This window comes from Bolinopsis microptera, chromosome 10 (assembly GCF_026151205.1).
Source record: "Bolinopsis microptera isolate Bmic1 chromosome 10, MBARI_Bmic_1.0, whole genome shotgun sequence".
Lineage (NCBI taxonomy): Eukaryota > Metazoa > Ctenophora > Tentaculata > Lobata > Bolinopsidae > Bolinopsis > Bolinopsis microptera.
The window spans coordinates 6,935,308-6,949,357 of NC_087081.1; the positions used below are offsets into that span (position 1 = coordinate 6,935,308).

At 34.6% G+C, this 14,050-nt stretch overlaps 2 protein-coding genes across 6 annotated transcripts in view; both read left to right on the top strand.

Moving 5' to 3' along the window:
- The window catches only part of LOC134821753 (calmodulin-like), a 104,362-nt gene that overhangs the window by 74,030 nt on the left and 16,282 nt on the right, over positions 1-14,050 (top strand). The gene's annotated exons all lie outside the window — the stretch shown is intronic.
- Positions 2,722-14,050, top strand: part of LOC134821752 (Krueppel-like factor 6) — a 93,733-nt gene continuing 82,404 nt past the window's right edge. The window contains exon 1 of one of the 2 annotated variants that reach the window (XM_063832497.1): positions 2,722-2,746. The gene's annotated coding sequence lies outside the window, so the exon portion shown is untranslated. The remainder of the gene's footprint in view (positions 2,747-14,050) is intronic. The other variant, XM_063832496.1, reaches the window with a different exon arrangement.

Here is a 14,050-nt window from a genome sequence, read left to right on the forward strand (position 1 = left end):
TTTCTAACGATTAAAAGTTTCACGTAAAACATTGAACCTCGCCACTTACGACCACATTTTCGAAATATAAAAAATTCGAATCACTTTGATCGTTTGAAAATGACAAATTCAAGCTATAACTAGATCTTGGGTCAGAAATCTGTGAATATGTAATCGTAAAGTAATGTTACTTAAAAATTCGTTATTACTGAGATGTGAGCGACTTTGTGTATTTACGAGGTTTCTCCAATTTAAAATCCATATTTTACCTCAAATTTTAACACCTTTTGTACACAATTAGCATATTTGACAAACGCAGTAATTCTATTAACATTATCGTGTCCTCCGTATAATCTTTACATTATAGTTCAGACTGAGCCAATTTATTAATTAATTAATTGGTAGTTATGACACCTGGTATGTTTTCTATTTGTTCATTCTTTAAGACATCTCTTCAGTGTAATTGGCTCTATCGTAAATTTAATGCGCTTTGTGTGTCATGCTCAATGAATGGAGCAGACAGTTTAATGTAATTTTTATTGGCGCTATTTTAAATATAATGTGGATGATCATGATCATTGAATGGCACAGACAGCTCCATTACATGTAATTTCCGCATCATCGAAACAGCTTTAGAAAGTTTTTAGACAGTTCACAAAACAATTATTGATACACAATTCATTGATAATACCCCAATTAGTGATAATACACCAGTCAGAGCTATACTAGCTCATCAGTTTGCACGTGGGAAGTTTAAAGTGGGCAGTTTGCACGTGGGCAGTTTGCACGTGGGCTGATCGTCTTTATTCCAGACACCTCGTAATGAGCAGTCCCTAATGAGCTGCTGCTTACCTGGATGAATTCAGGGGTGTTGTCGCTAGATTTACTACCACGTGTCCTAATTACCGTAAGAAAGTCGGCGAATTTCTTGCCAATACATGAACATTGCTGTAGCAGCGCTCTCTCGTGCGAAACTATTTGCCTTTGCTTAACATTAGTTTCTTTCGCGAATTGTCTCGCGCCATGACGAGTACAAATTTAAAGATTCTCCAGAAATCATTTCGCTGCATATTTGTTTTGAGATGATCTAGTTGTAATTGCTGTGAATATTTTCACAACTCGTTTAGATCCGCTCTGAGATGGTCTGTACCTGACTTTTCTGTGCTGTTGCAAATCCATATGGGAGGTGTAAAAGCTAATTATTATTTATTTCATTTCATATTCTGCGCTTTTTATTAAACGGTTTTTGAACAATTTAAATTTCATCCAATCTAAAACTCCCGCTGATTTTCAGACTCAAGCACGGGTTTTCACGAAGGTCGTGAATATTTAAAAACCGTGACTCATGTATGCAAGTAAAATTATTAACGAAGCGGTTTATTTATATTTCAAATATTAACATTAGTCCTTCATCATTCCACTCGCCATCCGAATAAAAATGTATTTTACATCTACCTATGTGGCTAGTTATTGTGAATTAATTAAAATTGATTAAAATCGTACGACATTTTTCTATTAATCCAATCTTTTGTTTTAAACAACAAATTTTTATATTATATTTCTACATTGTGCCAGAAGATTGCATGCCAATCCTCCGTGGGTTATCAGTATAGTATTAATAAAATAAATAAATTTCAAATTTAACTATAGTTACAATGATATGCAAACCGAATAGATTAACCACACAATGATTGTCTGTGGTTATAACTTAATTAATTGCACGGTATTTTGAACTAACCTACTATCTAGTGATGAAGTGTGGTCGGATCTCTAAAATTAGTCTAGTTTTTCTGCGGAACTAACCTACTATCTAGTGATGAAGTGGGGTCGGATCTCTAGAATTACTGAATTAGTCTAGTTTTTCTGCGGAACTGGTGTGACCAATTTTTGTCTAATTCAATCGATTAAACATTGCATTATTAATAAAATATTATTTGCCAGCTTATATCGTTTCAGAATATGTTATGTAGTTTTTTTCACTTCTCACTTACCTTGAGTATCGAGTTTTACTCCTTGACAGTCAACCTTGTTTTTGAAGTTTTTAGCGCAGGTTAGAAATCTCATGCACCATGAAGATAGCGGTTAACTTGTCTGTGTCATTAACCATACTCCTTGAACAATCATAGGGAGATGCTAAAGATCTATATACTTATATACGACTACTACTACCACTACTAGGTCGGAACTAAGTCAGAGCTAGGTATGATATTCCTGTCCCGCATCAGGGTTTGCAGTTACTATGTAGAGTTTGTTCCAACTTCCTTCATTGACAGATAGTTTTTCTAGGGCGTCTTGTCTTGCTGTGCTCTACCATGCACCGGTTTCGATAAGATGCATGTGTTTCTCATTATTCCTCAGAATTCCGTTAAGAATATAACACTATGTTGTAGTGTTGATGGTGATCAGGATTGGACGGGTCAGTAGCCATCTTCTTATCCATCATATTTTCTTGAATTAGTCTAGTTTTTTATGCCGATCTTTAGTATATTGATTATCCATTTCATTATCAATACAATCAACTTCGTTAGTTAATTTATTTCGCGTGAAAGTTTTTAGAATATTTTTTCTGATGATATCACTATTTGGTATTTTTGATTTTATGATACCCGTGTTTTTTTAACGTTTTGCTCCGATAAGGAGAAAAAGCTTTTTGATAAGAGCCGCTCAAAAATGGGCACCGTATTGTGTAAATTATTGGGCATTATATTACTTTCATAATAACTTTCATTATTAATACTTTCAACACTACTATATAACAAATAATTTGAGATAACGATGTTTAATAAAATGATGCAAAGACTTATTTCGAAGATCTAATCAACAACGACTTTTAATGTGTAGGAGTACAGCTACAAAATATATATATATACAATATCTTATCCGCATAGTAGCAGAGTAGTATTTTTGATCGCAACTATATTCCTTACCATCAGTATCGAGACCTTTTCCTTGGTTGTCAGTCTTATTTTTGAAGTTTTCAGTAAAGGTTACAAATCTTTTGCATAAACATGGCCGTTAACTGACCGTACAAGTAATCACAGTATTTAACTGAATCTAGAAAGAGACTAAAGATATAGATCTCTAATGACCTATCTTTATTCCGTTAATAATATATAATTTCATGTGGTCTAACGACTAATAGCCAAAGACTTTAACTAATGGAATTATTTATGCAGGAGTAATTTATCAGATATACGAATGTTATAGCGATATAAACGTCATTGTATAATAAAACTAATTTCTCGTGCACCAAGATAACCGTAAAGTTGTCGATAACAGGATAACAGTAAATCATCAATCATGATCCATAAACGAACGTTAATTGAGGAACCAAAATATCTATATCTTTAGTACCTCATTCGTTTTACTTAAAAATTATAATTTCATGTGGTGTAAACACTAATAGCAGCACGATCTTAAGAAGAGAAGGATCTTCAACTAATGGAGATACACGAATAATATAGTGTTGACGTCATAATTAGAGTAGCACTAATTTGAGAATATTCCTAATCACGTTTTCTAGTGGTTTCTATAAATGGTTCCTGTACAACCATTTATAGAAACCACAAAAAATTGTGGTTTCTTTACACTGGCTTTTTGTCCACCATACCTTTGTCCACCATACCTTTGTCCACTAGTAAACTCTTCTTTGAGATTGACGACCTTATCTATGTGTTTCCTTAGAGTCGGATCTAAAGATCATCAACATTCTTTTGGGTTGGATTAATTGAGCCAGGATCCTGAAGGCTATTCAGGATAATTTGCATTAATTAACTTCGATGTTTTCGACATATCGTTCGACAATCAAATCACAGCGAACATGTTACCGAGTTATAAGTGCTGCTAGGTGTCACTAGGTCAATTACTGTCAATCACATCCGATCATATAATTGTCAAACGTCTCCTGCATACTTTAGAAAATTTTCCTAACCAAGCTCTGAGATTGACTCCTATACCTCTTTGTGTCAGTATGCATGGAGCTTTAGAATTAATACTGTTTTAGTAGTTAAAAGATGGTATAATTCTTTTATTTTAAAACTGTATTTTTTGAAATTCTCGTGCCATGCTCCGAGTTTTATTAGTATTTTTTATTGTGTGCTAAACAACAAATGAGGCCCGTCTTTTTTTCAGTCTGCTTCCCTCTAAGAACACTAGTTTTGGGATAATTTAGTTGTTTAAATAATATTTATAATTTGGTAGAATCCTTTAAAAAACAAAATTCTTTTGTTGTTTCCTTGTCTGGCTTCACGGGGACATGTAATTGCAGAATGCACGGTCTTTATACTTTTATAATATCTGTTTGGTAGCTGCCACCCTAACTAGTCATTACTTATATTATCAATATCTGCACTTTGTTCAACTTTATAGTCCAGTTAACGGTCGTTATTATTCATTTATTATTGGAGATTTTTTTAACAAGTTGCAGTGCTAAGATATCAGTATGATTTAGAGAAAGTGTGCAGTTTACTAGGTAAGGAACAATTAATGTAGTGATAAAGTTTGAACAGCACACGATGATGGGCTGAATGTGAGTTTTGTTTGGGACTTGCTGATAACTAACTAGCTAATACTGACTCTTCTATGCGATGTATATTGTCCACATCACGGTTGAGTAGTCGTCATATTCTTAATGTTCAGTCATTGTTAGGGGGTATTGTAGTGTGTAGTTCGATCTTTTCTGCGTCGATTTGATATTATTTATACTTTCTTGATGTTATCTGTTTTCAATGTTTTCAGTTCATAATAAGTACCAGTTAATATCAACAACCAAATAATCCTAAAAAGTGACAAAATAACCTATGACATATTCAGTATTGAATAATGTAATGGGATGATACTTTAAACAGGTGTAGCCAGTCCACACCCTGGCTCCATGATATGAAGGACTTGTTTTAATTCTAAATGGGAAGCTCTAATATGACAATGCAGTGACAGGAGTACAGCAATTGTTTATAATGGCGCGAGCGGTCACCCCCTGTATAAAAGCTCGCCCTTCAGGCACGTGCTTGTACTAATAATAAACTAGTGTTTTAAACTAATTACAACACTACGAATCTATTACATTTGTAGAGTATTGGTACGGAAGTGCTTCAACATGGTGGGCTGGTGTAGCAAGTCCTGGCTCCTTAATATAAAGGACTTGCCTTTCAGCTGGTGTTTATAATTAATGACGCCAGGTACGGGGGTAGTTCATTAATTATTTATTTCATTTTATAAAACTTGACAGCACAATATGGTGTTAATAAACATTTTTATAGATTCTTCCACCTAATTTTGGACGAATACATCCTTTGTATTCTTCTTCTTCTTCGTAGGGGGCAGTGGTCTTTACTACTTAGGAATAGATCAAAACCACTATAAGATAGAGCATTGTAGTCACTAGTTACAATTATAAAAGGACAGCTAACGAAATACTGAAATAGAGATGAGACTTATTAGAATGAGCTACTGGGTACTGGGTAGTTCTGTCAGATTACAGAGAGGGAGGGTCTTCTAATAATTTAACATTCTGTGGGTGTATGAAAGTGCACTGTATTAAACCTTACAACTACAATAACTGTTTACAGAATCAAGTTTAGACAAATGGATACAAATTCTTTCAAAAAATTTCTTTAATGCGAGGTTTAGTAGGTTTTAGAATCTAAGTCGTTGATTAAGAAAAGAAACAAACCTAGTCAACAGCAGAGCAGAAGTGCAGGTTTCTTGTGAATAATAATCTGTTTGTTGGTAGCACAGTGGGTAAAGTGTCTCAACTTACCCCACTTCAGAAGAATCAGAAGAAATTGAACCCAACCAATAGAACAATCAACACGGTTCCAATAAGGCTTCACTTTCGCTTAATATCAGTTTCTACAAGAGAGCTAATTATGTTCTGCAGATTTCTGGGTTCTATAAGTATAACGCTTCTGACTTTTGATTAACACTGTCCTGAAAATAGACACTCTTTCTGCTGTCTAGTTAGTACAGTCAAATACGTCCTAATTTAAGCCTTTGGCGGACAAAATTCGCAACAAAGCGATTTTAACGGGAAATGGTCGGGACAGGTTTCAGGAATCATTCCAGAGAATTCCCAAAATTTCTGACTTGAGGTAATTGTGGATTTTGCTCAGGTCGGAAATTTTGGGAATTCTCTGGAATGATTCCTGGGACCTGTCCCGACCATACCCGTTAAAATCGCTTTGTTGCGAATTTTGTCCGACAAAAAGACGTATTTGACTGTACTAAGTGGAAAAGTCATGAAAATAGACACTCTTTCGATTGTTTTAGTCCAGGTGTCTGTCATGGCAAAAGGTATTTTTCAGTTCAAACATCTAATATCAGTTTCTATAAGAAAGCAAATAATGTTCAGCAGATGACTGGCTTTTGATTAACACTGTCATGAAAATAGACATTGTTTCAAATAATGTCTAGTGGAAACGTATTTAGTCCAGGTGTCTGTCATGAAAAAAGATAGTTTCTTTTTCTTCTTCAGTTCCCTCACCCGATTTCACGTCCCCTAAAGTTAACCTTAACGCTGGAGATACTGAGATATGTTGCTTGCATGTCTGAGAGCACAACAAGTGTATGAACGGTTAAGGGTTGTACCCTATAAATAGCTATACATGATTGATTATGAACGAATAATTATGATATTATACGCTGTATATTGGTCATTACAGGCTGTCTAGGATCGGTGAGACAGTCGGTTAGTGTCTCAGAGGCTGTACAGTGATTTTACTGATATATTTCATAACACTTCCACTTTTGCCCACTCGTAATGCATGATATTTTTGTAGGAAGATATACTGGACTTGAGGTTCATTTACTTTTGAGGTTTTTTAACTTGTGCAGGCGCGGTCTGTCCGGAATCTGAATTGCAGATGATTTGAATAAATGCATCTTATTGGAATCCGACAAGGTTTATTACAATTGAGTCGATAAAAAATATCGTTTTCTGTCAGCCAATAGCGGATACTTATAAGCTGATTAGATGCATGTATATTATGTTTTATCGTGCAAAACAGCTTAGCTTATGAGCTTTAGTTTATTAACTTAAGATATTAAGTTTAGATATACGGCCCCCTGTAGGTACACAGGAAATTATATTACGTTCTTGAACTTTGGTTTCTTTTCATCCACCGTCTTGCTCTTGTGAAGCCACCACTTTGTAGCAAATGGCATGTACTCGTAGCTTTTTTCTGTTTGGATAACGTCAAGTAGTTGAGTTTTCAATCATTTCATTTACTTACAATGAAGTTCATCAGCTTCTTCGTTGCCACACAGTGTATGCTAATACCCATAATTTTCTTGTGGAGCTTTTTATTTATTAAATACTTTCCAAATTTTACAGAGTACGTACACCAATAAATTAGAACCGTTCGGAAATATTGCCCCCAGCTGTAAAATATGAATGTCACCCAAACACGGTAAACACACAGTGAAATATGTCCGCAATTACTTGGATCCATTAAAATAGAGGACTTGAATGGAGGACTCTAGTTGAGATAGTTAGATAAAGTCAATCTTCATAAAATATATAGAGGACTAGTTTAGATACGTCCTAATAGTCATTCTTCATGAATGTGCGTGACTTTGCCGAATTACAATACAAGTATTGTAATCCTACAAATTTTTAAATAGCTGTAAATCACGAATATTTATGAACATACTTATGAACATCAACTGTATAATGTCTCCCGGTTGAAATAGATATACAGGATACGGAGAGTTAAGATAGCTTCCTGAGAGAGCATGTCAAACTTTTGTGTAGCGAGATATGGTCCAACTGAGATCTCTCTTTACTCGAGCTGGTATGTCTAGAGCAAACATGAATTCGCTATTATTAGTTAGTTAGTTAAAGTTATATTGTTAGTTAGTTAAGTTACATTGTTAGTTAGATAAGTCATATTGTTAGTTACTTAAGTGGCGTGAGCTTCTATTTCCCATTCTCCAGGATAGACCAGAGAGCGTTTGTTGGGATCACACGTTTCTAAGATCCACTCTGTAGGCACGTGTCCAGTTTATAGAGGTGTTATAGGTTGTACCTTGGTAAGCACTGAGACAAGCCTAGGGTAAAATACAAGGTTCTGAGCGACAGCGCACATTGGCTCCTTTCATCTTTTCCGCGGTAGATTCACTATTGGTTACCGTAGTTTATATGCACGTCGGCAGTAATAAATAACTTTATAAAGAAATATTATAAGGCATTCTTTAACATGCGTCTAGATGTCATCGATAAACAGTTTTGTAAAATAAAGATTATTACTTAGTTCTTATTTTAACGACAAAATGTTATTCAATCCTAGTTAGAAGAACCGCCCTGACATAAAGATATTCAATATCTATTGTCGGTTATATGAGCGGGATAGAACACCCTACTTCATTTCATTTTACAGAGACATTGTCTACCTAGTTTTGTGCCTGATAAAGTTCAAGTTTCTCACCCCTAATCTCCTGTGTCAGCTCCTAGTAATTGTTATCAGATAACAGGTTGTTTAGCCATTCATCTGTCTCAATGAGCGGTAACATCCTGATTATATATTACATTCCTGAGATTTACAGGTTTTTCAGATGATTAATTCTGTATTGATGGTCCGATAGTCTTACTGTTTTGCTCGTGCACTTTTATACTAATTTACTATTATTACATGCGAATCTGAATCATTGTTTTTGAATTCCAGATAGATGGCCCCAGTCGACTTAACAGGAAAAAGAAACTCTCCGAATAACAATTTTACCATACAAATATAATATGTGTGACATATATATGTCACACCCTTTAAAATGTAACTAAAATAAAAAGTGCTCGTAAAAATAAAATACATCACAACGAAACTGCGAAATATCAGTTTTGTTAGTAGTTAGCCTAACTCCAATCTTAATTTTACGCGTCTTTAAACAATTTAATGATAGATTAACATGCTACAAAGAAATTTGAAGTCGGCGCTTACTTGTTTTGTTATGGCTATTAGAGGGCTAATATAATTAGATATATTTAAAAGATGGCTGTTAGCCGGCTGTTACCGTAATAACTGGTTAATAGCCAGTAGGCCTATTTGCGAGTGAGGTCGCCCCAGAAGTCTGTTCGAATTATCATCACCCTGTATCTCTAATTTTGTCACCTTGTACCTCTCATGATGTTTAATCAGATCACTTGATACGCAACCCTCGATATATCTCATCTCTCAGTACCAAATACAGTACCCCTTGATATATCTCATCTCTCAGTACCAAATACAGTACCCCTTGATATATCTCATCTCTCAGTACCAAATACAGTACCATAAAAGTGTAGTAAAAGTTGAGCGGAATTATCAGATGAGTTTACTAATTCTACCGTATCGCTGGACAACTCTTGCTTTCCTTCTGTTAACAGACTACTGTTGGTTTCCCCGCTCTTCGTCTCTAGTCTCTACTAATACATGCCCGTCCTGCAACTCATCTTCTACAATTACAAGCTCAATTTCGTTTCTTTCTTCTTTCATCTCCGTGTAGAAGGATCTATATCAAGATGTAGTATAGCTGAAAAATACTAATTTGGACGAATTAGTCCCAGCAATTCGACCTGTTTTAGTTTTCAGATACAACGACATGGCAGATAATTTAATCATACGCTACATTTAGTCATACCAAAATTCGACAGAGTCGAACTTTAGGGTTTGTCGAACTAGGGTACGTATCGAACTAGGGTACGTATCGAACTAAGGGTACGTATCGAACTAGGGTACGTATAGAACTAGGGTACGTATCAAACTAGGGTACGTATTGAACTAGGGTACGTATCGAACTAGGATACGTATCGAACTATAGTAGTATAGTACGTGTTATACGCCAATCTAACTTTAGCTTATGTTTTTCCTTACTTCATTAGCCTAAAACTATTCGTCAGAACAGACCGTAAAATTGTGCCAAGCAATATTTCTGATAATTCCGCCCGAATTTATAATGACAAATGACGGTGCTTTAATAAATGAAAACAATTATAATTGCATTGAAGGTAGGGAAAATTCCCTTCACTTATGCTGGACTTCCCTGCACTTTTAAGAGTGTGGACAATAGACCGTGTTGTATTGCTGACTGCCAACCTTTTCGCTGTAACCTACAACTTGTATTGCAATGTTTGATAATGTACGAGCACTCATCCCAGACGGCCTAGTTTTTTTACAAGAATCTTGCATCCTATAGGAAATTTTCCTTAAGCTTGTACGGTCCCAATACTCCTTTATAAACTATATAAATATTTGTTTACAAACTATATCGTCGGAACATTCCCATCTGTTGAAAGGTATTAGGTTTTTTTAAACCCATTTCCTGAACAGGATCAGATTTGCGTAGCATTCCTTCTCGTTTTCCAGGCATGTCTTTTTCTGGAAAGAATGCTGCTAATAATGTGCTAAATAAGCCTGTTCGGTTGACATGATTCACATGTTCATATTATGCGCATATTCTTACTTTCCTTCCTCCCACTTCCAGTGGCGATAACTAATTAATTAATTAATGACGCGACTTGTCACCATGACATATTGTTCGATAATTTAGTACGTAGTAATTTAGTTTTCGTAATACTGATACGATTAAGTTGCAATTGTATCAGCTATTCTAGCAACTAATTCTCACCTGTGGAGGAGGCATGATAATTATGGAACGTTTTTCATTTTCCTTCGTTTGCTATCTTTAGAAGCTTTAACCTAAATCCTATTTTTGTTTTATCACATATTATTGAATATGGTGTGGAGGCATACTCTCGACGAACATTTTGACGTTGTTGATTTCATATTCTCTCGAATTTTCTGTACACCAATGACACTGCGACTAAAGGAACTAATGACAAATAAAACAATAGCAAAGTAACAAAAATAGCCAATATTTAGGTACAGACGGTACCTTCTGCTGGGCATATTGGCATTGCTCCATGTTTAATGCACGCGGATTACTGATCCGTGAAGTTGGATTTTTGTTACTCTTAGCCCAGTTCTGTGCTTAATCAAACTCAAGATCAAAGTAATGATCAAAGTCTCGATCATCAAAGTAATGGGTTTGTCAAAGTAGTGTGAGATGTTTTCTCGACAAATTGAAATAAAGCGCTTGGTATAGTGATATTCTGTTTTGTAGGCTCTAACTCTAGTCTCTAAGTTGTAGGCTCTCTCCCAATTAACCAGTTACTTCTGTTCCCCTCGGAACGTAATTAATACCTCATTCTGTGTAAAACCTTTCAGTCATTAATACCTCATTTTGTGTAAAACCTTTAGTCATTAATACCTCATTCTGTGTAAAACCTTTCAGTCATTAATACCTCATTTTGTGTAAAACCTTCCAGTCATTAATACCTCATTCTGTGTAAAACCTTTCAGTCATTAATACCTCATTATGTGTAAAACCTTTCAGTCATTAATACCTCATTCTGTGTAAAACCTTTCAGTCATTAATACCTCATTTTGTGTAAAACCTTTCAGTCATTAATACCTCATTTTGTGTAAAACCTTTCAGTCATTAATACCTCATTTTGTGTAAAACCTTTCAGTCATTAATACCTCAGTCTGTGTAAAACCTTCCAGTCATTAATACCTCATTTTGTGTAAAACCTGTCAGTCATTAATACCTCATTTTGTGTAAAACCTGTCAGTCATTAATACCTCATTTTGTGTAAAACCTGTCAGTCATTAATACCTCATTTTGTGTAAAACCTGTCAGTCATTAATACCTCATTCTGTGTAAAACCTGTCAGTCATTAATACCTCATTTTGTGTAAAACCATTCAGTCATTAATACCTCATTTTGTGTAAAACCTTTCAGTCATTAATACCTCATTCTGTGTAAAACCTTTCAGTCATTAATACATCATTTTGTGTAAAACCTTTCAGTCATTAATACCTCATTTTGTGTAAAACCTTTCAGTCATTAATACCTCATTCTGTGTAAAACTTTTCAGTCATTAATACCTCATTCTGTGTAAAACCTTTCAGTCATTAATACCTCATTCTGTGTAAAACCTTTCAGTCATTAATACCTCATTTTGTGTAAAACCTTTCAGTCATTAATACCTCATTCTGTGTAAAACCTTTCAGTCATTAATACCTCATTTTGTGTAAAACCTTTCAGTTATTAATACCTCATTCTGTGTAAAACCTTTCAATCATTAATACCTCATTTTGTGTAAAACCTTTCAATCATTAATACCTCATTCTGTGTAAAACCTTTCAGTCATTAATACCTCATTCTGTGTAAAACCTTTCAGTCATTAATACCTCATTTTGTGTAAAACCTTTCAGTCATTAATACCTCATTCTGTGTAAAACCTTTCAGTCATTAATACCTCATTTTGTGTAAAACCTTTCAGTTATTAATACCTCATTTTGTGTAAAACCTTTCAGTCATTAATACCTCATTCTGTGTAAAACCTTTCAGTCATTAATACCTCATTCTGTGTAAAACCTTTCAGTCATTAATACCTCATTCTGTGTAAAACCTTTCAGTCATTAATACCTCATTTTGTGTAAAACCTTTCAGTCATTAATACCTCATTTTGTGTAAAACCTTTCAGTCATTAATACCTCATTTTGTGTAAAACCTTTCAGTTATTAATACCTCATTCTGTGTAAAACCATTCAATCATTAATACCTCATTTTGTGTAAAACCTTTCAGTTATTAATACCTCATTCTGTGTAAAACCTTTCAGTCATTAATACCTCATTTTGTGTAAAACCTTTCAGTTATTAATACCTCATTCTGTGTAAAACCTTTCAGTCATTAATACCTCATTTTGTGTAAAACCTTTCAGTCATTAATACCTCATTTTGTGTAAAACCTTTCAGTCATTAATACCTCATTCTGTGTAAAACCTTTCAGTCATTAATACCTCATTCTGTGTAAAACCTTTCAGTCATTAATACCTCATTTTGTGTAAAACCTTTCAGTCATTAATACCACATTCTGTGTAAAACCTTTCAGTCATTAATACCTCATTCTGTGTAAAACTTTTCAGTCATTAATACCTCATTTTGTGTAAAACCTTTCAGTCATTAATACCTCATTCTGTGTAAAACCTTTCAGTCATTAATACCTAATTCTGTGTAAAACCTTTCAGTCATTAATACCTCATTTTGTCTTGAACCAAGGAATCATTTATATTAATAGACTCGTTGAAGTGTCCTCCTATTAAAGTATTAACAACTTGTCAAATTCTCGCAATTCCTTGGCTTGACAGACAGTTACAGCTTGCAGTTAGAGTCAAGACCATTATTTGAGCCCTTGTCAATATTTTGTTCGATATTTACATCCTCTACCTGCCGCCCCTCTCCATTTTATTCCAGCTAAATAGTAAACCCCTCCTCTACCTGCCACCCTCTCCATTTTATTTCAGCTAAATAGTAAACCCTGATTTGGAGCCATGTATGTAGTTGTACTCCTGCTGTAATCTTAACATTGACCCAGATATTATTGACCTATAGAAACTGAATACTAAACGGCAGGTGGTGAAGGTTTAGAGGGGTGAAAAGTCCTGTCATCTTTTGTTCTCGTGATAAATGTTAATGACTAATGACTAATGGGGATCGAGGATTCGTCAATAGATTTCTGAAGAAAAGGAGTTAAATTTTCTATAAATCCCCATCTTATAGTATTATTAGTATTACCAGTATCATTATGTCTAATATATTGACTTCACGTGCATACTCCGTTTAATCATCCTCCCTCGTACGAATAAAACAATCGGTATCAATGACAAACTATTAGTTTCTTGTAGTTTACGGAGTCACAATAGATAGTTATAACTAAAAGTATACTCTTATAACTTACATATTTGTCACATGAAAACGACATTTCGCACCATTTACCCATTGTTTCAATGATGAAGCTCGTGTTCGGTAGCTTTTATATGTTGAAAAGCTATGAATGTTGCAAGGCCCGCTGCCTGCAGTTAAACCCTTGTCCAATGTCCATTGTTCAACATTAGAAAAGCTGTGAATAGATGAATAGATAGCACCGCTTACAGTTAAACGATATTCGGTATTAACTGGACCAACTCCTTTATAAACTATATCGTCATTAAAGTCATCTTTACCGGTTCTTTACGACATTTGGTCCTAAATTAAA